Genomic DNA, 24,781 nt, shown 5'->3' with positions numbered 1-24,781 from the left:
TATAAAATACGATGTGTCTATTTTTTATGAAGGCAGAGCATGATGCCGAGACTCTCACGAAGCTTTTAGAGACATGGTTGTTGGTGGCGGAGTGAGCAGGTTGCCTAGTGCTTGTGCCAGAGACTGTAACGGGGTTTTGCTGTGTAGTGCCTTTTGATCACAGTTTTCCCTTGGTAGTGCGCTGCCGTGTGGTGTTGTGCAAGAGCCTGCAGCGGGGTTACGTAGTGTGATTGCATAGCATTTTGGTTTTCTTCGCCAGTGTAGCGTGCTTTAAAGGAACGCTCTGTAGCTGCCCTATTTGCCGTGGTGCTCAAGTTTTGTGGCTGATTTTTTTTTTTTGCAGTCATGGTATTTTTTAAGTGTTTTAAGAGCAACACCATCACCATTCTTGCGAAGGACGGCGATTCGCAAGATGAGGGGACAACGTTGAAGCTTTACACGCCACTGACTGGTTATAAGGCGCTTGCTCTTCTCGCGAAAGACAACTCCATGCATATTAAGTCGTGGTCTTCTGAAGTATCTTGGGAGGTGGTAGACTCTGTTCGACCAAATATGAAGAAGAAGGTGTGCATATCGAGGGTTCTTATCTTGAATCATTCGCACCATAATCATGACAATCATTCGGCCTCGTTTAAGCTTCTTGGTGATCATATCCGCAGTGGAGCTATGGCTTGGAATGGTACCCTGTCGACCACTGGAGAGGCCGTCTTTGATGAGTTTTATTGGGTGTGGCTTGAAGATGTCTTAAGCCGATCTAAAGATGTGCTTACTAACGTGGGCCTTTACCACGCTGTGTACGCATCTTTGTTTAGTTATGATCGCCATCCTTCCGTCCTTCGTGCGTTCTTTGAGCATTGGTGTTCGACGACCAACACACTTCACACGGCGCAAGGGGAGATGTCAATTTCACTTTGGGATCTTCACAGGATAAGAGGCTTGCCGATCCAAGGCAAGTTTTACGACGAGGTCGTTCTCAGCGTGAATGAACTTTCTCTTTGCTATAACCGAGGATTGCCTGCGAGTTGCCGCTGTTTGTTTTGGGCGTATCACAAGCTTTTCCAGGATGCTCAAGGTAAATCAGGCGTGAGGAATTCCTCATGGATCCGATTTTGGTACTGGGAGGCCATGAGGTATAAGAAGCCTTTGAAGAAAAATGGCCATAATAAAACCACTAGGCCAAAGGGAGACTCAGACCCGTCCGGTGTTATTGGCTCAACCATGCGCCGTTCTTCTGACAAGTTGAGAGCGTTTGAGGATCTTGGCATAACATCAGAGCATGTGGAAGAGTCTTACCTAGCTGCTTTCTTAGCTTGTTGGCTTTGTAAGTTTGTTTTCCTAACAGGCGACGTCAACTTAGTTTGTCCTGGAGTTTTCAAGGTTGCTAGCAAGATGGCTGCAGGGGAGTCTTTTAGCCTTGCTATTCCGGTCTTAACCAACATTTATAATGGCTTGAGCATTGTTTCGAACTCGGCAAGCACTGAAGATCATGCTGCAGTGCTCCCTTACCACTATGTGTATGGTTGGTTGGGTGAATATTTTGGCACTCATTTTTCTTTGTTGACTTTAGACAAGTCAATGTCTTTTTCATCGATTAGAGCCAAACTGAGGCCTTTGATGACGAAGTATTCTAGCGTGCTCTCCGCGAAGAGCCTTGATGATTTGCAAGCGCGAGCGCTATTTAAACGTTGTGAAGATTTAAAGATTTAAGGATGGCCCGGTGCGGCGAGGCATCGTAGACAATTCGCGTCTCCGCTTCTCAGACTTGTCTTATCTTATAAGTCTTCGCTCGGGGTTTGTTTCTTTACGGCAAGAAGACCGATGCATTGTTCAGCCATATAATCCCCACCGTTTCAGCAAGCAATTTGGCTTTGTCCAAAATGTGCCAGGCAAGCTGAAGGCAAAGAACCAATTGGCATCCTTGCAAGCCGTGTACATGCATTGATAGTCTTGTACCCGTGCATGCACAAATGTTGTTATCACGCTGCCAGCCAATGATGAGTTCAAAAGTAATCCAATGACCCGTGTTTACGCATGTTGGTGGTCAAAGGTACATTATAAGAGCTTGGGGATGGCAAGTGATACCAATTATTCTCACTTAGGTGATGATATGTCGAGAGAGGGTTGTCTTGTGGTTCCTATGCAACTGGTACCTCTTGATTGCGCGAGTACGGCTCCCTTACAAGATAGACCTGTAGCTTTAGCTCATCAACGCCCTTGCTTGTCTCCTCGACATCCGAATGCTTCTAGAGAGGTGGGAGATGAAGTTGATTCACACGAAGATGGATTTATTTTGCAGCAGCGTGAACAAGTTTCAAACAAGCGACCACTTGAGGATGCTCATGTTGACAGCGATGTCAATTTTCATCATAAGAAGAAGGAAGTGTTTAGACCTCATCGATTTGATGACCGTGTGTCATTTGAGAGAGATGTATGTACTTCAATTTTTTTTTTTCGTGATTTCTTCTGCTTTCATCATTTTGGCTTTTGTTTCTAACATCTTTCTTTGCCTTCTTTAGGCTGGGCCTTCTCGTCCTTTTGATTTGGCAACTGCAGATGTTTATTCCTATATGGAGATGCTATTTGTAGGATACCTACCTACAGACAGGGAGATCGAGGATCGGCGACCCGTCATGCGTCCAACACCTTTGCCAGCTAGCTCTGAGATTTCTTTGAGAGGGCCGAACCTTAGCGGTACTGAGCAAGTCATCCATCGCATTAGTCTTGGTGCGACAATGGATATCAAGAGCCATATAGAGAAGAGGATTTCTAAGTGCCCGTTGGAAGACCATATGTTGCTCAAAGAGGATTTTCCGAAGCTTGTTTCTGTGATTAACAACCTTAACGTTGCTTCTTCATCGTTGAAGATCAAGATTGCCGACCTTATGGCCGCCTCGACTGAGTATTCTTCCTTGCGTGCTATTTCCTTGGATAAGTTGAGTCCAAATGTTATAGCTCATCAGCTAGCAACAATAAACTTGTCACTGGCTCAAGTCCGGTCTTCTCAGCAAGCTGCTTCGGGAGATTATCAATTCACAGATACTTCTTTAACTTCTGTCCAAGTGTGTCTAGATGCGTTGGTGCAAGAGCGAGAGCAGTTGGTAATCGAAGCATCGCAACTTGAAAGTGTTCTCTCGGAGCAGGGAACTACACCTTCTCAGTACCAGGAGGAGATTTCACGCCTAAAACGAGAGAAAGGCATGACTATGGAGTTGCCCATCTTGTCTCCCACCGAGGTAGAGACTTTGAAGACTTTGGAAGGCTTGCTTGAAGATCGCCTTCGTAGTTTTAGGGACATAGTTTTCAAGTAGTATCTTCTATTTTTCTTGTAATAAGGCTTTGGAGCCGACTTCTTCTTTTAAAGAAATAAAGTATTTATATTTTTGAAGTTTTGATGGTGTGACTGTACTTGAAGTTTTGAAGTTTCAAGTTGCCTACGTACCCTCAGTTGAGGAGGGATCAAGTCATAACGTAGTTCAAATGAGCGATGAATTTAACAATGATTTTGATGATGATTTTGCCGTATACAGATTATGCTTTTGCGGGCCAGGAGCTTTGGTTTGTGCAGTTTAGGCTCGTGCGAACCAAGAGCGTTGGTTATCGCCTTTTAGGGGTAGTAGCGCTTCAAGAATCTTCCATTGATAAGGCCAATATTCAAGTCGTCTTCTGCCGTGATTAAGTAGGCGCCGTTGGTGTAGATCTCTTGTATTATGTATGGTCCATCCCACTTTGATGTGAACTTGCTTTTTGTCTTGTGAGTTGTGATGATAAGCCTACGCAATGTGAGGACGAGATCTCCAGTTTGGAAAGACCTTGGGCGGACCTTCTTGTTGAATGCCTTGGATAGCCATGCTTGGTAGCATTCCAAATGTTGCTGAGCTTCGAGCCTTCTTTCATCGAGTGCTTCCAACTTTTGAAGGCGCAACTTTGCATTCTCTTCATCAGTCAAGCCTTCTTGTATAGCCATTCTTAGTGAGGGGATTTGGATTTCGAGCGGTAGAACAGCTTCCACGCCATATACAAGAGAATAAGGCGTAGCTTGGGTAGGAGTCCTATGTGGCGTTCGATATGCCCAAAGTGCTTCGCTTATTCTTTCATGCCAGTCTCTCTTTATTCGACCGATCACCTTCTTCAGAAGATTGCACAATGTTTTGTTGAATGATTCTGCAAGACCGTTGGCCGGAGCATGATACATGGAAGACTTGTGTTGCTTGAACTTGTATTTCTCACAGAGCTCATCCACGAGTCGGTTGGAGAATTGTTTTCCGTTATTAGTGATGATGTAGCAAGGTACCCCAAATTAGTGGATGATGTGCTCCTTGATGAAATGGATGACGGTTTCCTTCTTTACTTCCCTTAGGGGTATGGCTTCAGCCCACTTGGAGAAGTAATATGTTGCAGCTAGAATGTAAGCTTCTCCTGCATATGACTTTAGGGTAATTGGTCTTACGACATCCAATCCTCATGCATCGAATGGCCATGAAGCAACTGTAGGGTGTAATGGCTCAGGTGGTTGGTGTATGAAGTTGGCATGGAATTGGTAGGCTTTGCACCTTTTGGCATGTTCCAGGTAGTCCTTCACCATGCTTGGCCAGTAATAACCCATCCTTTTGAGCTGGAAATGCAGCTTTGGTCCAGACTGATACGCCCTACACACGCTTGAATGTGCTTCTTCCATGGCTTGATTGGCTTCTTCCTCGCCTAGGCATCTCAGAAGTACTCATTCGAAAGAGCGCCGGTAGAGTGTTTCTTTGTAGTAAAGGAAGCGAGGTGCTCGTTGACGTATTTCGGAGCGGTGTCTAGGATCATCTAGAAGTTTTCCATGCTTTAAGTAGTTGATCAGCGGTTGTCTCCACTCTTTAACATCGACTGGAAGTACTGAGATGACATTTGTATCATCCAATAGCATTTCGGTGACGAGGGGGGTCACCCATCTTTGGCAGACTGGCACGTCTGCAGCTTCGTCTTCTCCTAATGTCATGCTTGAGGCTAGGTTGGCAAGAGCGTCTGCCATTTGATTTTCTTTTCTTGGCATATGTTCTAGTGTCACAATCTCAAACTCTTGTAGCAGTTGAGTTGCCAGCCGGAAGTATGGGACAAGATCATCTTTCCTCACCTCATATTCGGTTAAGAGTTGATTGATTATGAGCTTGGAGTCGCCAAATACCTCAAGGGCTATGATTCCCATGTTGATCACCATTTGGAGTTCGATGATCAGTGCTTGGTACTCAGCGACGTTGTTGGAGTATAATTCGCTTAGTTGAAATGAATAAGGTAATATCTGCCTTTGTGGCGACATGAATACTATTCCTACCCCTGCTCCGTCTGCTCGTGCAGATCCGTCGAAGAACATCGTCCATGTCGGGAAGATGTCGATGTAGAACACTTCCTCGTCAGGCAAGTCGTCTGAGATTTTCCAATCAGCTGGGATTGGGTGATCAGCAAGAAAGTCTGCTAGTGCTTGTCCCTTGACAGCTTTAGTTAGGATGTAGATTATCTCATACTGGTTAAGAAGCAATGCCCATTTAGCGAGTTACCCCGTCAAGACTGGTTTGGACATGACGTATTTGATTAGGTCAGCTTTAGTAACCAAGTGGATGGTGTAAGCATGCATGTAATGCCTGAGTTTCTGGATGGCGAACACCAAGGCAAGGCACATCTTTTCTATTGGGGAGTAGTTCAACTCGGCGCCGGTGAGAGTTCGGCAGAGGTAATAGAGCGCTCATTCTTTCTGGGATTCATTCTCTTACACCAAGAGTGCTCCAACTGAACTTTCCTGAGCGGCGATGTACAATATGGTGGTTTCTCGGGCACAGGTGCCCCCAAGACAGGTGGACTTGACAAATACTTTTTTATGCTTTCAAAAGCATTGTGGCATGTTTCGTCCCATACAAACGAAACATCCTTCTTCATGAGTCGGCTGAACGGTTGACAACGCCCTGCAAGGTTGAAGATGAAGTGTCTGATGAAGGTTAGCCGTCCTTGTTGACTTTTCAGCTCATGCAGGTTTCTTGGCTCAGGCATGCTTTGAATGGCCTTGATTTTTTATCGGTCAACTTCAATACCACGATGCTTGACAATGAAGCCAAGGAACTTTCCGAAGGTGACGCCAAATGGACATTTTAACGGGTTCATCTTGAGGTTGTATTTTCACAACCTTTCGAACACCATTCGCAAATCCTTCAAGCGGTCTGATCTTTTCTTTGTCTTGACCACCACATCGTCTACATAACATTCTACGTTTTTGTGTAGCATGTCATTAAAGATTTTCTGCATTGCACGTTGATATGTAGCTCCAGCGTTCTTCAGACCAAAGGGCATCACCTTGTAGCAGTAAATACCTTTTGGAGTGCGGAAGGCTGTTAGTTCCTCGTCTTCGAGAGCCATACGAATTTGATTATATCCATAAGAGCCATTCATGAATGACAGTGCCTCGTGGCCAGTGGTTGTATCCATCATGATTTCGATGATTGGCAAGGGGAAGTCGTCATTCGGGCAAGCGTCGTTGAGGTCCCGGAAGTCTACGTAAACACGTATTTGTCCAGATTTCTTAAGGACGATGATGATGTTGGAGATCCACTTGGGGTATTGCACCTCCCAAATGAAGACTGCTTCGATTAACTTGTCAATCTCTACCTCGATTTGTGGAATGAACTCGGATCAATAACGCCTTTGAGTTTGCCTTATCGGTCGCGTTCCAAGCTTGACTGCAAGATGATGCACAACAATGATAGGGTCAAGGCCAGGCATTTCTTTGTAGGTCCAAGCAAAGACGTCTTTGTATTCTGATAGCAATTGGTAATACTCCTCTATCTCGTCCGCACTTAGCAGCGCACTTACAAAGATAGGTTTCTGCTCCTCTTTTGTGCTTAAGTTGAGCTCCTTGAGATCATCAACCGTGGATTCCCCCCATCCTCAAGTTGCAGTGGCACAGCAGTGACATCTTCTTCGGGGATCTCGTCTTCTTTGCTTTCTTGGACCGTGATGTGGAAGACATCTTGGACTTCCTATTCGGTGTTGTTCTTTCGGGTGTTGTAGTTACGAGAATCTATGCAAGCGCGGAGTTCCCCTGATTTTTTAAAGGCAACATTTAAGTTTCGTCCTGCATCCACGACCTCTTAAATTAGATCACCTTCGATCATGTTGTCGATCTCAACTTCATCCAGGCTTGAAAGTGTATTAACAATGGTTTCTTGCCCCCTTTTCAACTGGTGCATTTGTGAATGTGACGTAGGCTTTATGTGTAATTTCTTTGAAGCGACATGAGTCCCTCCTTCAACTTCGCTTGACTTGGAGCATGCCCCTAGCGATTGAGGTGGCGACTTTGAGTCGAAAGAAACAGAGGTGACTTCTTCCTTAGGGATTTCATCTCCTTTACCTTTTTGAATTGTGACGAGGAAGATGTCTTGGATCTCCCATTCAGTGTCATCCTCTTGGGCTTGTTGGCATGAAGATTGTCCAGTGCGGATGATGATGCACCTTCTTACTTTCAGTGGTCCATTTGTGTCAACCTTCAAGATTGCTTGGCACTTCATCCTTGAAGGAATTCAGCTTCAAATATCGCCTTTTTCTGCTAGCCTGTTGAGCTTTTCTTCCTTTGACGTTGTCTCCCTATTTCTAGAAAACTTCCTGTTGTCTTCAAGTCTTTCCAAAGTCGACCGACGAGAAGGAGAGCTGGGATGTTGGCCTGTTAAGCCTCTTGAAGACGGAGGTTGGGTTTTGACCACCAATGCGATCAAGTGCTGACGTTCTGGGTCTTGAACGATTCATCCTATCAAAGACTAACGTCCGAAGGGCGGACTTAAGCTTCTATTGATCTTGTTCAATGTTCACGCTGATGTGTTGAGTGCTAGCATTTTTTGCTTTGCTTGAAATCTTCACGTGTGCATTTGGTGTGAAGCCAAGTCCAGCTTTGTCGTTGTCAACTCCGTAACCATGCTTCTTCAACTTCTTTTGAGTCTCAGTGAGGTCACATTCTTTATTGTTGACGGTGTTTGGGCACCATGTCTTCATCCATGTAGAACTTGGCGTCTGCGAAATGTGATTCGGCTTCGGTGAATGGTTTGGTGTCACCATAGATCACCTTCACTCCTTCTCAGTAGAATTTTAAGCATTGGTGAAGGGTGGACGGTACTACTCTATTTGCATGGATCCAAGGCCTTCCTAAGAGCAAGTCGTAGGAAGTTCTTGCATCAATCACGTGGAATATCATGCTTGACTTGAGTTCACCAATAGTCATCCCCACACGGATCATGCCCATCACTCTTTGTCCTCCTTGATTAAAACCTTGGATTAGTATATGACTTAAGGACAGTTCATCCACCTTGATGCCGATTGTAGCCATTGTTGACTTTGGCATGATGTTGATGGCTGATCCACCATCCACAAGCATGCAGTTGACTTTGTGCTCTTTTACGTATCCCGAGACAAAAAGAGGACGGTTGTGAGGCTTTGATCCCAGTAGTAAATCTTCGTCAGTGAAGTTGATTGCATCATAGGTGGCACAACATGTGGCGTATTCATGTGGTTGAAGCTTCAAGCCTTCGTCTTTGCTTTCTTGCGCTTCGTGGTCATTGGGACTTTCCAAGACCGCTGTTAATGCTCTTCGCATCTTCTTTGGCAATCGTAGCGCTTCCTCAATGCTAAGGTGTATTGGCAGACCTTCTTCGAGCGTGAGAGTTTTTTCTCCCTCAGTGGTGATATCTTTGCCTTTTGAAGGTTCTTCCATTTCTACTTCGACCATGTGGCATGCAGCGATAGTGCACTGTTGGAAGAAGTCATTCGAGAAATACTCATGCAAGGAGACAGGAATGCGTGTCTCTTGCTCCATAGGTTCCCCAACATATGTTGGCTTATCAGCTTTTATGTTTCTTTTGGGCTTCTTATTGTTGCGGCGACGATGCTTTCTCACTTGTTCCACATTTGGTCTTATGGCTTGTGGTTTTGGTTTCCTTGTTTTTTTGTAGGTCACCAATGTCCATCCTTCTTCATCATCGGTATGTGCATCTTGTTCGTTTGCCCCCGGCGATGGTTGCGCATAAGGTATCGTGCAACTTGAGCATTGATAGGAATGGTCAAGTGTTGTTTGAAGAGGTACAGGATCGAAAGATCCAAATGTAATTGTAGTAGTATGTGTTGCGGCCGTGCCTTCGAGGTTGAGCTCGATTCGCCCTTGTTATGCTAGCTTCATGATGAGCTTTTTGAGGACAAAGCACTTACCCACATGATGGCTCACGATTCGATGGTACTTGCAGTATTTAGGATCGTTTATGCGATTCATTTCTTCAGGCCACTTGCATTCGAGTAGCTTGATTACCTTCTTTTCCAGCAAGTCGTCTAACATTGCATCCATGTCTGAGTCAGGAAAAGGGTACGCCTTCTGCTCCAATTCCCTTAAGGTGCTTTTGTACCTTTCTTGGGTGCGAGGAGGCTCACCTCTCTTTATCTCCTTTGCTTTGGTTTTGGAGGAGATCTTGATAGGTGCAAAGGCGGTCTTGACAGGTGCAGTGCTGACGGTGAACGCTTCCTTGGGGGGTTTCTTCCCAGTCTTGTCTACATTTGGGGAGAACACCTTATCCTTCTTGAAGTCGGTGATCGAATTTTTCTTCTCGTGATGGGCAATACTTAGCTCCATGTCGTGGGCACGGGTGGCTAACTCTTCAAAGGTCCGTGGTTTAATACCTTGAAAGATATAGTGTAACCCTCATTACATGCCTTGGACGCACATCTCGATTGAAAAGATCTCTGAGAGCCTGTTCTTGCAGTCGAGGCTTAGATTGCGCCATCGATTAATGTAGTTTACAACTAGCTCATCCCTCCATTGTTTTGTGCTCGTCAGCTCTAGTATGCTCACAGTGCGGCGGTTGAGGAATTCTCTTTCCAATTGCTCCCAGCTGTTGATGGACTCAGGCTCTAGGTCCGTGTACCACTCAAAGGCATTTCCTTTCAGCGAGCGTACAAACTGCTTGGCGAGGTAATCTCCTTATGTCCCCGCGTTGTTGCAGGTTTCGACGAAATGTGCAACGTGTTGCTTCGGGTTTCCCTTTCCATCGAACTGCATGAACTTTGGTGGCTGATAACCCCTCGGCATCTTCAAAACGTCAATTTTCTTGGAGTAGGGTTTTGAGTATAGTACGGAGTCATGTGAACTTCCTTCGTAGTGTGCCTTGATGGTGCTGGCGATCATCTCCTGCAGCTGCTGGATCGAGAGAGATCCTATGAATACCGCTGATTGGTCTAGCTTTAGTTTCTCTTCGACTTTCTCCACATGAGGCTCTTCATCCTCGTCGTTTTCCTTCTTTACTGGATCATCCCCTTGCTCGATTTTCACGTCGGGCTTTACATCTAGTTGGTTGACGAGTGAGACGATTTGCTGGTTTTTTTCTTCCACAATCCGTGTTAGCCTTGCGATCGCTTCATTCATATGAGCCAACTGCTCATCGATTGAAGTTGCTCTAGTAGTCATGACTTGCATGGCTGAGCTGCCGCTTGAGTCGGCATCGGAAAACATGGAACCAGAGTACTTCCTTGGGCTTTCCTTCCTTAGCGCCCTTAGCGAGGCCAGGATGATCATAGGTTCGTGCCTCGGGTGCTCTTGTTCCTTCGGCAGAGTTGATGCAGGAATAGAAGAGGCGGCAGAAAGAGCTCTTGCCTTGCTTCGAGTTGTGACGCCCGAAGTGACACCACCTGCGGTGATGACGCTCTTATTCCTTGCATTGGTTGTGAGAGCGACTTGAGTCTTCTTTGATGCCATTTGTGCTTTTTACGGATTCAAAGATAGAGAACGTCCCACTGGGCGTGCCAAATTTGTAAACACGGAAATTTCTAAAACGAACGAGACAAGAACACGTGTACAAAATAATATTTGTATTAATGATTTAGGGGTTACAATCTCTCTCAAATTTGATCCTCTGATTCGATCTCCGTAAGGTGTTGATTTGTGGATGTGCGATTGATCCAAGGGCCGTCGAGGCTTGATCTTGGATGAACGGTTGAAAGTTTTCTTCAAGGGCCATTGGGGCTTAATCTTGAAGGTTGAGGGAAGTTTCTTTAAGGGCCTTTGGGCTTGATCTTGAAGGTTGATGGATGAACGGATCTTCAAGGCTTTTGGGCTTGATCTTGAAGAATTGTTGATGAACGGATCTTCAAAGGCCTTTGGGGCTTGATCTTGATGAACAGTTGATGAATGGATCTTCAAGGGATTTTGGGCTTTATCTTGAAAAACGATTGGATATGTGGATTTGTTGATGTTGTTGATCCAAAGGGTCGTTGGGGCTTGATCTTAGGATGAACGGATGATGAACGATGAACGCTTTCTTCAAGGGCCGTCGGGGCTTGATCTTGAATTGGTGGAAGTTCCTTCAAAGGGTCGTTGGGGCTTGATCTTGAAGTTCCTTCAATTAGACTTAATGTCATTTATGATTGTCATGTTCCTCTTCTTACGGATTTAAGGTCCACTGGAGTGAAGTTAGGAGTGGAAGATCGAGAGGAAGCCTTACTTGCAAAATTTCAAGTCAGGCCAATATTAATTGATCATGTACTTGAAGCCCAGATGGATGATGAAGAGACCCAGGAAATAATTCAAGCAAGGAATCGGGGGAAGAAGAAAGACTTCAGAATTCGAGAAACTGATGGCATGCTTATGCAGGAAAGTAGAATGTATGTGCCGAATAATATGGAATTAAAGAAAGCAATTCTTGATGAAACACATATTTCAGCTTATGCAATGCATCCAAGAGGTACTAAAATGTATCATACCATTCGACCATTTTATTATTGGCCAGGTATGAAAAGAGAAATTGCCGAATATGTGAGTAGGTGGCATGTCAAAGCAAAAAGAAAGAAACCTTTTGGATTGATGCAGCCACTTCCCGTTCCATAGTGGAAATGGGAAAATATTACTATGGATTTTGTGTACAAGTTTCCTCGTACACAGAATGGTTATGATGGCATTTGGGTGATAATTGATCGGCTTATTAAGTCGGCACATTTTATTTCTGTGAGGGAGAAGTATTCTTTAAGCCGATTAGCTAAATTATTCATATCGAAGATTGTGAAGTACCATGGAGTTCCAGTTAGTATTATCTCGGATCGTGATCCTAGATTTACTTCTAAGTTCTGGATAGCATTCCAGGAAGCTCTTGGTTCGAGATTACTTTATAGTACATCATATCATCCTTAAATAGATGGACAATTAGAGATGACTATTCAGACGCTGGAAGATATGCTGAGATCTTCAGTATTGCAGTTTAGTGACGTTTGGCATAAGCGGTTGGATTTAATGGAATTTGCCTACAACAATAGTTTTCATTCAAGTATTGGTATGGCACCATTTAAGGCACTTTATGGCAGGTCTTGTCGTACACCTTTATGTTGGTCAGAGGTTGGCAAAAGAGTTTTGGTGGGCCCTAAGATTGTGGATGAGACTACTCAGAATATTCAAGTAATTAAATCTAACCTGAAAGCTGCCCAGGATTGACAAAAGAGTTTAGCAGAAAAACACGCCATTGGCAGGGTGTATAAAGTGGGTGATTGGATATTTTTTAAGCTTTCACCATGGAGAGGTGTGGTTCGGTTTGGGAAGAAATGTAAGTTAAGTCCTAGGTATATCGGACCATATGTGATCACCGAGAGAGTCGGTGAAGTTGCTTACAGGCTTGAGTTGCCTCCAGAGTTATCTAAAGTGCACGACATTTTCCATGTTTCCATGCTTCGTCATTATTTTTCAGATCCGTCACATGTGATACCTCCTCAACCTTTGGAAATTAATCCAGATTTGACTTATGATGAGGAGCCAGTGACGATATTGGATTGGAAAGATAAGGTGCTGAAGAACAAGACCGTGCGCTTAGTGAAAGTTTTATGGAGAAATCACTCAATGGAAGAAGCTGCTTGGGAGACAGAGGACAGGATGAGGGATATGTATGCAAGGTTGTTTTATGATTATTAGTGGATTGTATTTGTTGTGTGAATTTCGAGGATAAAATTTTCTTAAGGAAGGTAGGTTGTCACAGCCAGTCCCAAATTATTTTTATCGATAGTGTGAAATGTCTATTTTACCCTTAAACGTTGAGATGTGTTGTGTGTGACGTACTTTTAGAGGTGGACCAATATGTTAAGTTCCTAAGTTTTCGGAACTTAAAGTTAATGGTTTGTTGTTGTTAGTAGCCCAAAGCTAGACCATACACACACACCAACCAATCCCGTTTACTCTCTCTCTCCTCCCTATCAGATTTTTTTCCATTTTCGTACAACCGTACGGACAAACTCGAACCTAGCTCATTAATCGCAAATCGAGGTTTTGGAAGCCATCTTCATGTTCCTTGTGAGCTCAGGAACACATCTATACCATTTTTAGAACGTGAATCCTTCAAAAACTCAAGAACCCAAGAATCCCGATTTTGAGCACTGTTCATGCAGTTATGATTGTGGACTTTTCTTTGACTTTTAAGGTTCCAGGGAGTTTTAGGACGTCTTCACGAAGCTCGGGGAAGAAAGTTGGACTGTTTTGGACGTCGGGAAGCTTAGTTTGACGAGTTTCAAATTTTGGCAGGATTATCGAGGTTTCTTTGGCGAGTTTCCATGGATTTCAAGGCTTGAAAGTGGTAAGAATGTGTTCTACTCACTCTAAGCTTCATTTTGAGACAAATTTCATGAATTTTGGTTGAGAATCGAAAAAGATATGAAGTTTTTAGGATTTTTCCAGTTTCCGATGATAGCAACGGCATTGGCGCTAGACTCCGGCGAACCAAGGAGGAAGAAGGAGAATATTACGTCAAAGTTGACGGAATATGCTAATGCTGTCAGGTAATTTTAACGGTATATGTTGGTTTTTAACGGAATATTCCTTAACGCCGTTAGGGAATCCGTTTGGTGTGCCAGGCACGTGCCTGCAAGTGGGCCGCTTGTCTAGCCGTGCCTTGGCCAGCGCGTGAGGGTGTTTGGATGCTCGAAATTTTTTTCTAAAAATATGGGGATGTTCGTGGTGTTGAGTAGATCACGTTGGTATATTCAAACACCTCATTTGAGCATTGTATAAGAAGTTATTAGCTAATTGTGGTTGTGTGCTTTAATTAACATTTATTTAGTTATTTCGCATATAGGTGAGACCTATCTAGAGGACGAGCGCCATCATTCGAGGCTCGGGGGCTACAACCTTTCGACATACCGGTGAGTGGGCTTTTGGTTTTCCGTATATACCTATATACTTGAGATTTTTCCCAGAAAATGAATTTGAATGATTATACGTTTTGAAATGCCATACAAAGTATCTGCCTATTTTATTTATGCATTAATAGTAGCATATATTTATGATTGGTGCTGCGGACGCACAGGTAAGTGCCAGGTAAGTTCATAAATTAAATATATGAGATTGATTTAGTTATGCGAGATATGATGTGATGCAATGAGAGCTCATAAACCTGCACCCTGGTGTTAGTGCTCCTGCCCAGAGTTAAGGCACAGTCCTTCATGTGATGTTCACCTCCTGCACCATATGCTTACCTTGGATCCAAGTTAGGTGCACAGGCTTGTCCTACAGACCACTATAGGTGGTTCTGACTCGTAGGTGAACCGTGATCATATGCATAGTCTTCACGTGATCATAGCACTAGAGCATATTTATTTTACACCTAGTCTTGTCGTACAGACCACGTTAGGTGTTTCCGACTCGTGTGCATGATTTGATATGATTAAGATTGGTTATGAGTTATAAACTCAACTGGGCAGGTCATGTTAGGTGGATCCGGCTGATATGATATCTGGTATTGATATATTTTAACTGAATAATTTATAGCATTTCTTTGAGATACTTTGGCATGATATATTTCTATGGATTTTCATCCTGAGCATGATTTCTGATATAACATATATTATTTTTTAGGAAATTATACAGGTTTTACGACAAGGGGTTAGCGTTTTTTGATAAATGAACTGATTTTGAAAAGCTTTGTTTTTGCCCACTCACACTTTCTGTTTTGCGCCCCTCCAGATTTTAAGTAGAAGTGCTTTGGTGGCTCATGGGGATTTCGTCGGTGGTTCTTACAGAATATTAAATGTAGGATCACCTTCGGGTGTTATATAATTAGTACTTATCCAGTTGAACTGCACTTAGACTATTTATGCTTTGATGGTGTATTTCACACTTAATCTCACACTAGCACTTTATTTTAGCTAGGACTTTTAGTAGTATGGTTTTTATTCATTCACATTTCCTTTTATCTCTATTGCTTCCACACTGTGCACATGGCTACGTCACCCTCACGTGACGATTAGCACGCCCTGATTTAGGTCGGGGTCTGTCATTATTACTATGAGTGAACTGCCAATTTAGTTCCTGAATAATTTATCACCTGAGTAAAAGTTAGGTCTTTAATATTTTTATTTTTTTGAGGAAAATCAATCATTGAATTTTAAAAATCTGCCAATTACATCCTTAATATTATATTCAAAGCTATTATATTCAATTTTCCGTCAACTTAAGTCAAGGTACTTGCATATGATACACATTAGAGAGTAGATTAGTAATTTTACATAAAGAAATAGTATATGAAGTTAACTTTGGAGGGTAAAAATTAGACCTTAGATTGGTAACCTGTATGAAATGTTAATGGCTTATACGTGAGAAAATGTTGGTATTTTACTTTAAAATGTGTCAAGTGACTTAAGTTGACAAAAAAGTGATAAACTAGCTTTTAATATAGTAGTATGGATGAAATTAGCAATTTTTAATGAATTTAGGGACTTATTTTACCGAAAAATAATTCAGGGACCTAATTTTCACTGAGGTAATAATTCAGAGATTAAATCAGCATTCCACCCTACTATTATTGTTCTAACTAGTAGAACGTTCTTGAACTTGTTTTGGAGGGTAAAAGGTTAAAAACATCTACTTGTTTTACTTGCAAACAAACAAAACCTCTCCCAAAATTGGTTCTGGGATGTGACTTTGCCTGTACAATATTATTTTTGTACAAATCAATCGTGTCTCCTCATTTTCTTTCTTTTCTTCTGTAAATAAAGCTTTTATAGATTATGCATTCTAAACTATAAAAGTTTAAGAAATGAACTGTAGTGATTAAGAATATACACTTTTGTATCCAATGTCCTAAGTTTAAATATTCTGATTCTTTGTTTCTTAAGGTCATTTGATTTCTAGGATTGTAATAGATAACTCGTAAAATTCCAAGTACATAAAGATGAATGTAGAGGTAAATGGTTTTCTTCATTTTGAGTAGATATGAATGAAAGTTATATTTTTAAGGAAAAATTAGTATCCAGTCCCTAGTTTTTACTGTTCATTGACTAACACCTTATTAGTTCTTAAATTTTGATTCAAGTCCCTAGCATTAATGTGATAATGAATTTACATGTTTATTATATAATTTTTTTAATATAAAAATTAGTAATTAATTTAGGGTTTAATACTCACACCTCTATTAAACTTCTAATTAATTTTCAATTCAAACATTTCCAAAATAATAAAAAATTAAATTAAATTAAGTTTGTACCTATTAGTTTTTTTTATATATAAAAAGATTCTCAATTTTTTAATCTTAAATGTACCCATTCATATAATTTTTCAATTTTTTTAATCTTAAATGTACCCATTCTCAAATATATCAATTTGTTATATGTAAAATGTACCCTTTTTTAATATAAAATCCATTCAAATTTTTTAATCCATGTTTAAACTTATATGGGTACATTCTTTTTCGTTGATTTGAGAATGTATCCATGTTTTGGTACAATAACTTTTTTTGTTAATTTTGGTTAATGTACCCATACATATATGTATATACACACACACACACACACAATATAATAGAGAGAATAATTTATATTTTATTATTTTTAATCCCATAAATTATGGGTTTTATTTAAAATCTCATTAATATAAACAATTACAAATTTCAATTTTTAATTTTTAATTAAAAAAATATAGTAACTTACATTATTACATTAATATCAGGGACCTCAATCAAAAACTAAAAACTAACAAGGTTTCAATCAAAGAATATTGATAGCTAGGGATCGCATCCAAAGTGTCCCAAAGAATCTTGTCATTTTGGAGGAAATTTGAATGTACAAGTTTTCTGTATGAGTAATTCATCTTTTACTTTAAATTGGATACAAAATTTTCATTTGTTTGTTCAACATACAATAAATATTGTGGGCTATTCATTCAAATTTATCTTGGACACCAAATGAGAATTTGATCAGACTTGTTGTGAGTTAGAGGGATAAGAAGAATGTCGAATCCGACAACAAATCTCAACTTCCATAATAATATACAATCGAGTAAGATTTTGCTCATCACCTTGACTTCAAATTATTATTTCATACAAATATGGTACTCACCACCCACAATTTCACCAACACAAAATAAGGAAATAAAAATAAAAAAAACAAAAACCACCCACTTCATAGTATTTATTTATGGGGAGTTTTAACAAATACTCCTGGTATTGTTCACTTTTAACGAAAAATCACATTTTTACTTTTCCCTGATACTATTCATTACACCTTTATTTGTCATTTTTCATTAAAACTAAAGTCTTTTTTTAACTTTTCGTTAGTTTTTCTTTTATTTACTGGGGATGCTTGTTGATCTTACAGTAAACATGGTAGCCATACTTCTTGGTCTTATACTCTGGTGGATTGTCGGCGTTCACAAGCTGTAAATGAGGACCTGCTGGCGGCTCCAATAACACTAGTCATGACATTCTTGTCTTGTCCTTGTTTACGGTGGTTCTGTGCAGGATACTCTTGTACTTTCCATTTCTCATCATCTCACCACCATTAGTTAATTACTCAATTACATACTTAATTAATTGACTTATTTAGCTTAATACCAGGTGACTTTTAAAAAATGAGGTTTGGCGTTTGGGCTATTGCTGATAAATGAATGGAAGTGATAGAAATTTGGGACCATTTTCTGTAGGAGCACCGTAATACACGATGGAATTATTCATTTACAGAATCACCTAAATATGTTTGTCTGCTCATGTGGGACCATGATTTTTCAGGATCGGAGTAAGGCTAAACCGAATACCGTTATCTCAAGAGTTCAATCATGGACTCACTACCAACTCCGGGTGAAGCTGTATCAAATGGAGAAGGGTGCCACCATCACTCTACTATGGGGCCCTAGGCAGAGTCCTAGTGACTCCACCATATGACCATACTTGTTTTGCAAGACATGTGATGTGATCTGGATATGGACACAATCAGATCCTATAAGTCTTGGAGTCCCTACAATTTAGGGATAGGCATGCTCCGCAAGTGATCACAACTCCTAAGAAGATGCAATATCTACTCACTAATATCCTCTATGATTCTCCCGGCTTAAAATGAGGATCTATCCTAAAAATGTCTCTCTCTCATAGTATAAATACACCCGTTTAGGGTTCATCTACAGTAACGTAACCTATACATTTGAATTCTCTTGCCTACTGCTTGACTATCGAAGAGCCTTTTGTAGGTTGTTCAGGTTTACTCGGATTTGTGCCCAACCGCCGCTCACGGAGGTGCGTAGATTTGGTTTCAACAATTGGTGCTTTCATTAAAAGAAAACCCATATTCCTCTCGACCAGACCACTTTGCTCCACGGATACCACGTCCAGAAAATTGCTGTTTGGTCAAACCGTATACCCGAATAGAGAAGAAGCCTCTTTCATCGACCAGGTCTGGGATAACGTCCTGAAGGTACACATGTCAATAAAAGTGCTCAAGAAGAACCTACAAGTAGGAGAAAGGGTGAAGCTCGCTAGGCTGAATGAAAGAATGAAAACTGTAGAAGGTACCTTCACCCGATTTGAAAATTCTACTATTCGAGCTCCCCCAGGAACGACAAATTCACAATAGTTGATCTAGGAAGCCCTCCTAGTAGTGTAATTTACAAGACTGCGGGAAATTCCCTAACCACTGCCTCCCTAACACCTAGGCATGAAGTCCATCCAGGCATCAATCACATAAGGAGAAGACAATAGTATTTCAAGAAAGCGCAGAAGGGAAGGAAAATGACCCAAGGAAAACCTTGGATGAAAGATCCCTTAACCAGGCCATAAATTGTTTACCCACCATCCAATGGCACTCTTGCAGTCAAGTTGTAAATCAAAGACACTATGGTCGGCAGAGTCCTAATCGATAACGGATCGGAAGTCAATATCCTCTTCAGGAGGTAGCTATAAGGATTAGTGATAAGTCCATATTATACCATATATTTTACCCTTATCTTAGTATTAATATATTAGTTATTTGGGTAAATTACATAGTAACCCCTCAGATTTGAGGGTAAATTACAACCCCATAGAACAACTTTAAAACATTTCACTTTCATACATCCAGTGCCATTTTATTTCAAAATAACACCTCCGTTAGATTTTTCATCCATTAGTCTGTTAAATGTTGACGTGGCTACCACATTTGTGCTGATGTGGCTGCCACGTAGAAAAAAATATTTTTTATACATTAAAAATATTATAATATTAACCCAATTAAAAAAACAAAAAAAACTAGAAAATCCCGAATTCCATATCCCTTCCTTCCCCCCTCCCCCACCCCCACCCTTTTGCAACTCCCAAAATCCTCTCTTCTCCCAGCAACCCCCAAACCTATATCCCCCATCTTCATCTTGTTCCCTAAAACCCAAAAATGATAACCCCCCACCCCAAAACCAGAAACCCAGAACACCCCCGCCCCCCCCCCCCAAACGTCGACCCTCCCTGTGCACCCCCCTAACCCGCAACCCTCTCTTCCTCCGCACCCACCTTCTTTCCTTCTCTACACACCCTCTGAACCCAGATCCCCTTTCTTCCCCCTCTCCTCTCTGCAATCCCTTCCCACTATCCCTTACCCACCCCGAACCCCACCCCCAAAGACTTCACCCCCTTTAAGCGACCCACATACCTGCAACAACAAAAAGAAGAAGAAGAAGAGGGAGGAAGAAGAAAAAAAAAAGAAAACCCCCCCGGCCCTGCCATGACCCACGACCCATCTCCCTTCCCCCCGCTCTGCCGCGACCCGCGACCGACTTCCCTTCCCCCCCCCTCGCGCGACCTTTCGGCGACCTTCCCGCGAACTGGGCTTTTTTTTTTCTTTTTTTTCTCTTTTTTTTCTCCCTCTTCTTCGTCTTCTTCTTCTTGCAGGTTTTGAAGAGGGGACAAACTGGGGGTTTTTTTTTTCCTCCCTCATCTTCTTCTTTTTCTTCTTCTTGTTGCAGGTTTTTGGGTTCTAGGTTAGGGATAGGGATGTGGGTCGCTTGGGGAGAGGTCGCTGGGGGGTGGGTGAGGGATAGTGGGAAGGGATTGCATAAAAGAGAGGGGGGAGAAAGGGGATCTAGGTTAGGGTTTTTATGTTTTTTTTAATATTTTAATTGGGTTAATATTATAATATTTTTAATGTATAAAAAATATTTTTTCCACGTGGCAGCCACATCAGCATAAATGTGGTAGCCACGTCAGCATTTAACAGACTAATAGATGGAAAATCTAACAGAGGTGTTATTTTGAAATAAAATGGCAATGGATGTATGAAAGTGAAATGTTTTAAAGTTGTTGTATGGGGTTGTAATAGACCTCAAACCTGAGGGGCTACTATGTAATTTACCCTAGTTATTTTGGTAGAATTTTGATACTTTGAACTATATTTCTAAAGTTGGACATTCAATTTCCTCTGGAGCAAAAAAGTGATCAAACAGATTAATTTTAGAGTAATTCTAATTGGAGGATGTTCGTGAGTCTTTCAAGATGATTGTGTCAAAATTCTATATTTTTCTACTAAGCCGTTTGACCGTGGTTATGAAATAAAGGCCCAGCGCGCAGCTTTTCCAGACTGACCTTTCTGGACGTTTTGGGCATTTTGAAGGTCAAGATGGAATATTTTGAGGAAGATTTCTTCTGAGGATTTGTAGGGGACGTCTCCATCTTTCAAAAGAGACTTTTTGGGACAAATCAGAGTTAATTTGGTCGGTCAAAAGTCTGATTTTCTAAGAAATCCGAATTTTAGTTCAAATAGGAAACCTTTTATTTTATGTTTTATTATTTTATTATGTTTCCTAGTTTTATTCTAAGACTTTTTAGGTTTTATTTTGTAGTAGTATAAATAAGACCTTTTAGCCATTAGGGTTAGAAGGGAAGGAGAGGAGAGAACGCACGCACACTTTAGAGAGTTTTTCAAGTTTATTTTCTAGGCGTTTTCTATCCTTATTCTCAATAATATTTTGTTTCATGATTGTTCGTAACTAAGTTCTTTTGCTAGGGCGATGCCACAAGCCTTAGCATGAATATGTGATTTTATTAATTTGCTTATGAATGGATGCATGCTTACTTTGAATTATTAATCACTGCGATCAAACTATCTAATTGTCTTAGTGATTCGCAACCATTAGGGTTTTTAGACAAGTAATTTGATGCAATTTCTGTTGGAACATCACCCTGAAATTGAGGAGGGCTTCTTGTGATTAGTAATTGTAAGTTCACTTAAGGTGAATATCACGCTCTTAAGGGTTGCATGGTTTTTCAAAGGGTTTTCATAAAGCTTAATGAGTCTTGCATGTTTATATTTGATCTGAACATCACAGACGGGTTGCATGTTAGATATACGTTTTCGCTTAAACACACAAGGAAAATATGCATTAGGAAAACCTAACCTTCAAAGTATATATGTGGAAATTCATAAGTAATTAGTAAAATTGCGTAGGATTGTTAAGGGGACGGCGGAACCCTAGGCTTTTACAAATTGTTTTTCTTTAAATTGTTCTCTAGTTAATTTCTTTAATTGTTTTATTTTAAAATTCGTTTTTATTATATTAAATTCTAAAATCAACATTTTCCAAACTTTGTTTTAAATAATTAATTAAGTGTTGGTTTTAAACACAAATTATTCATTCAATCTCGGTGGAAAACGACCTTGCCTAAACCACTATACTACGACAACCTTGTACTCTTGCAAGTATTTTTAAGTGTTTTTATCTCTACTTTTGTAGATGGTAAAAATCCCTATCAATTAACATCCTAGATGAAGTCAACTCATGAAGATCCAATGTCCAAACCCTTAATGGAACCCCGCTTAACACCATAGGGACAATACATTTCATGGTTCAAGCAAAACCATCTGAACATCTGATGACTTTCCAAGTGATGGATAATTTGTCTCTATACAACGCTTTCTTTGGCCGAGAATGGTTATACGCCATGGCAAAAGTCCCCTTTAAAGATAGAATCCCACCTCACTACTCCGAATTGATGCCAAGCAGCAAAAGGTTCAATGACATAGAAACCAGAGGACTTGTGCCGATGGATGAAATCCTTGTTGAAGAAAGAAAATTAAAACCCTTGCAAGCCTCTCCAAGTGACCTAAAACAAAGTAAATCTCACATGAAATACACACGGTTTGATTCCCTTCCTGAGATATGTAGGCAGTTCGGTAACGCCCCCATCTGTGTGAAGATAAGTCCATTGAGAAATCATCCCCCAACGCCTCCCTATAGGCTTATCGTCAAAAGTGATCTTTCATGTAAATTTTTACATATATCATATTTTCTTTAGAACTATATCAGTAATTTGATTCTCCATCTCATAAATATGTAGGCAATCCTTCTCAGATTCAATCACACCCTCTTGTCAATCAATTTTACTTCGATCATGAATAACGAGCATCTGTTTGTCTTAAATACGTATTCTTTTCTTTATTTTTTCGATGATGTAGGGAGTACCCCACTCGTTAAAAAATAGGCCCCAAACTTTGAAAACTTTACACGAATACAAGTCTAAAAACATTCAAAATTACACTATCATAAGAGCCTTCTTTAGCCTTATCCGTCTGGAACGGCTAGCAGCTTGTTAGACTCGAACAGTAATAAGTGTTGTAACGACTGGTGGGCTATGGGTACAGGAACATTGCGCCTTGACCTGGAAGTCCAATGCACCATCCAGTCTCTAGAAAGTTTATGTAACCAGCAAGGTTGTGGGTTATAACATTCCAAACCTGGGCTCTACACATTCGAGGGAATAGTCAAAAGGGCGATCTGGAACTTATCTGAGGGTGGCTCTAAAATCTGACCCCGAGTACGACTACTTCTATCCCAGACTAATTTACTAAGTCAAGTAAGCTCTACAACACCAAGTGTTAGCAGGTTCGAAGAGGGCATTCAAACTAGGCAATCCCAAAGAGGAATTTTATTCCAATGGAGCTTCAGTAAGCGAAAATGCTTTGGTCAAGCCAACCAAAGTAGTCCGATTATAAACGCTCAAGTCCGACACATAGGGTCTAACAAAAGGATTCTAAAAGCATTTTTGACTCACATGTTGATGACCATGTATCCAAAGAACTTTTGCGTAAGATTCACTAGAAATGAACACGCAATTCGGACCAGGGAAAACTCATTCTGGCACCACATTGCAAGTTTTGAGGTAATCGACCTCTACTTCTAAGATGTTATCAGGCATGATTTGGACCTCTTATACCTGATGAATGTATTTTAATAAGTGTAAGAGCAAGAGTTTTCTCATGGGTTTAATGTCTAATTCCTAATACCATAATAAGGTGGTATTCTAGATATCATGATGAGAATACTTTATGAATACAAATCTTAGGAGGCAACATTCCCCTGAATCAATGTTTCCAAGGGGAGTTGATGAGCTTTGTCCCGAACCTACAAACTTACTCGTACCCGCTCCGCCACTTATTTCTCAAATAAAGTTCGTTTACTTTAGAGAAATTTATAGGATTAAGATTTCTTCCCCGAGTAGAGAAAGAAATGAAAGAAAAAGCTTTGTATTACGACAAAAAGTTTGCAAAAGGGACAGTCTCCTTTCCTACCCAGGAGCAAGTGCAAATTAATCCTTTTTCAGGACATCGTTTCCCTTGAATGGAGTAGAAGATTCACCAAGGGCATCAGGTGTCGGATTACCTTTAAGATCACATTCATTTTGCTCCGCCTCTAAATCTGACATCTCATCTAACAAATGATGCGGAGGAGGAAAGTCCATGTGTTTGATCTACTCATAAATTCTGAAGACGCTCCAACCTTTAGGGTGATCTTGTTGGGCGTAATCGGTAAGGAATCTGACGTCAAACTCCTCTTCAAGTAACCTCTTATGATCTTCCTGGAATACATACGTCTAAGAGGAATACCTGTTAGTAAGCTGCTAAAGGTACGCGATGGGCTTGTTATCGTTGTGATCGACCTCTTAGCATAGATGCTCGACCTCTTTTTTTGAAGAGCTTCCTGCTCTTTAGCCCAAACATTTTGTTTTAAAGCTAACACACGCTCCGACTCTCCTTTTAAGACAACAAGAGCCTAGTCCACCTTCGTCTTGGCTTGCTTCTCTAACCTCAGCTCGTCTCTAACCTTCTCAAAACTTTCCTTGTAATCTTTGGCCTTTACCTCTATAACAGTAGCTAGATCAATCTCCCGAATTATCTCTACATCATGAGTGGTATTCGAGGCTTGCTACATGGTATACGAGTTCTTAAGTTCTTATGATTGGGATAGCAATCATCGTTTTGCCTATATCTGTAATCCGTTTAAGTTCCTAGATTCGTCCACACATTAACCTAATACGAGGGAAACATATCAACAAAAAGAAATGGAGGAGAGAAATTCGGGTATCTCATAATGACTCCTATAGTACTGCATTATGTCACATTTAAGAGAAGTGTAGGCTCCCTTGAAATCGGTAGTGGCAATCGTAGCCCCATGCAGCACCCGAGCATCATATGTGTTTTGAAGACCACTGACATCAGAAGCAAAAGCAACTCGATCAGCCAAAGGTTTGATCAT

The sequence above is a fragment of the Malus domestica genome, chromosome 05 (genome assembly GCF_042453785.1).
Source record: "Malus domestica chromosome 05, GDT2T_hap1".
NCBI classification, from domain to species: Eukaryota; Viridiplantae; Streptophyta; class Magnoliopsida; order Rosales; family Rosaceae; genus Malus; species Malus domestica.
Note: the sequence above shows the minus strand (reverse complement) of the source record.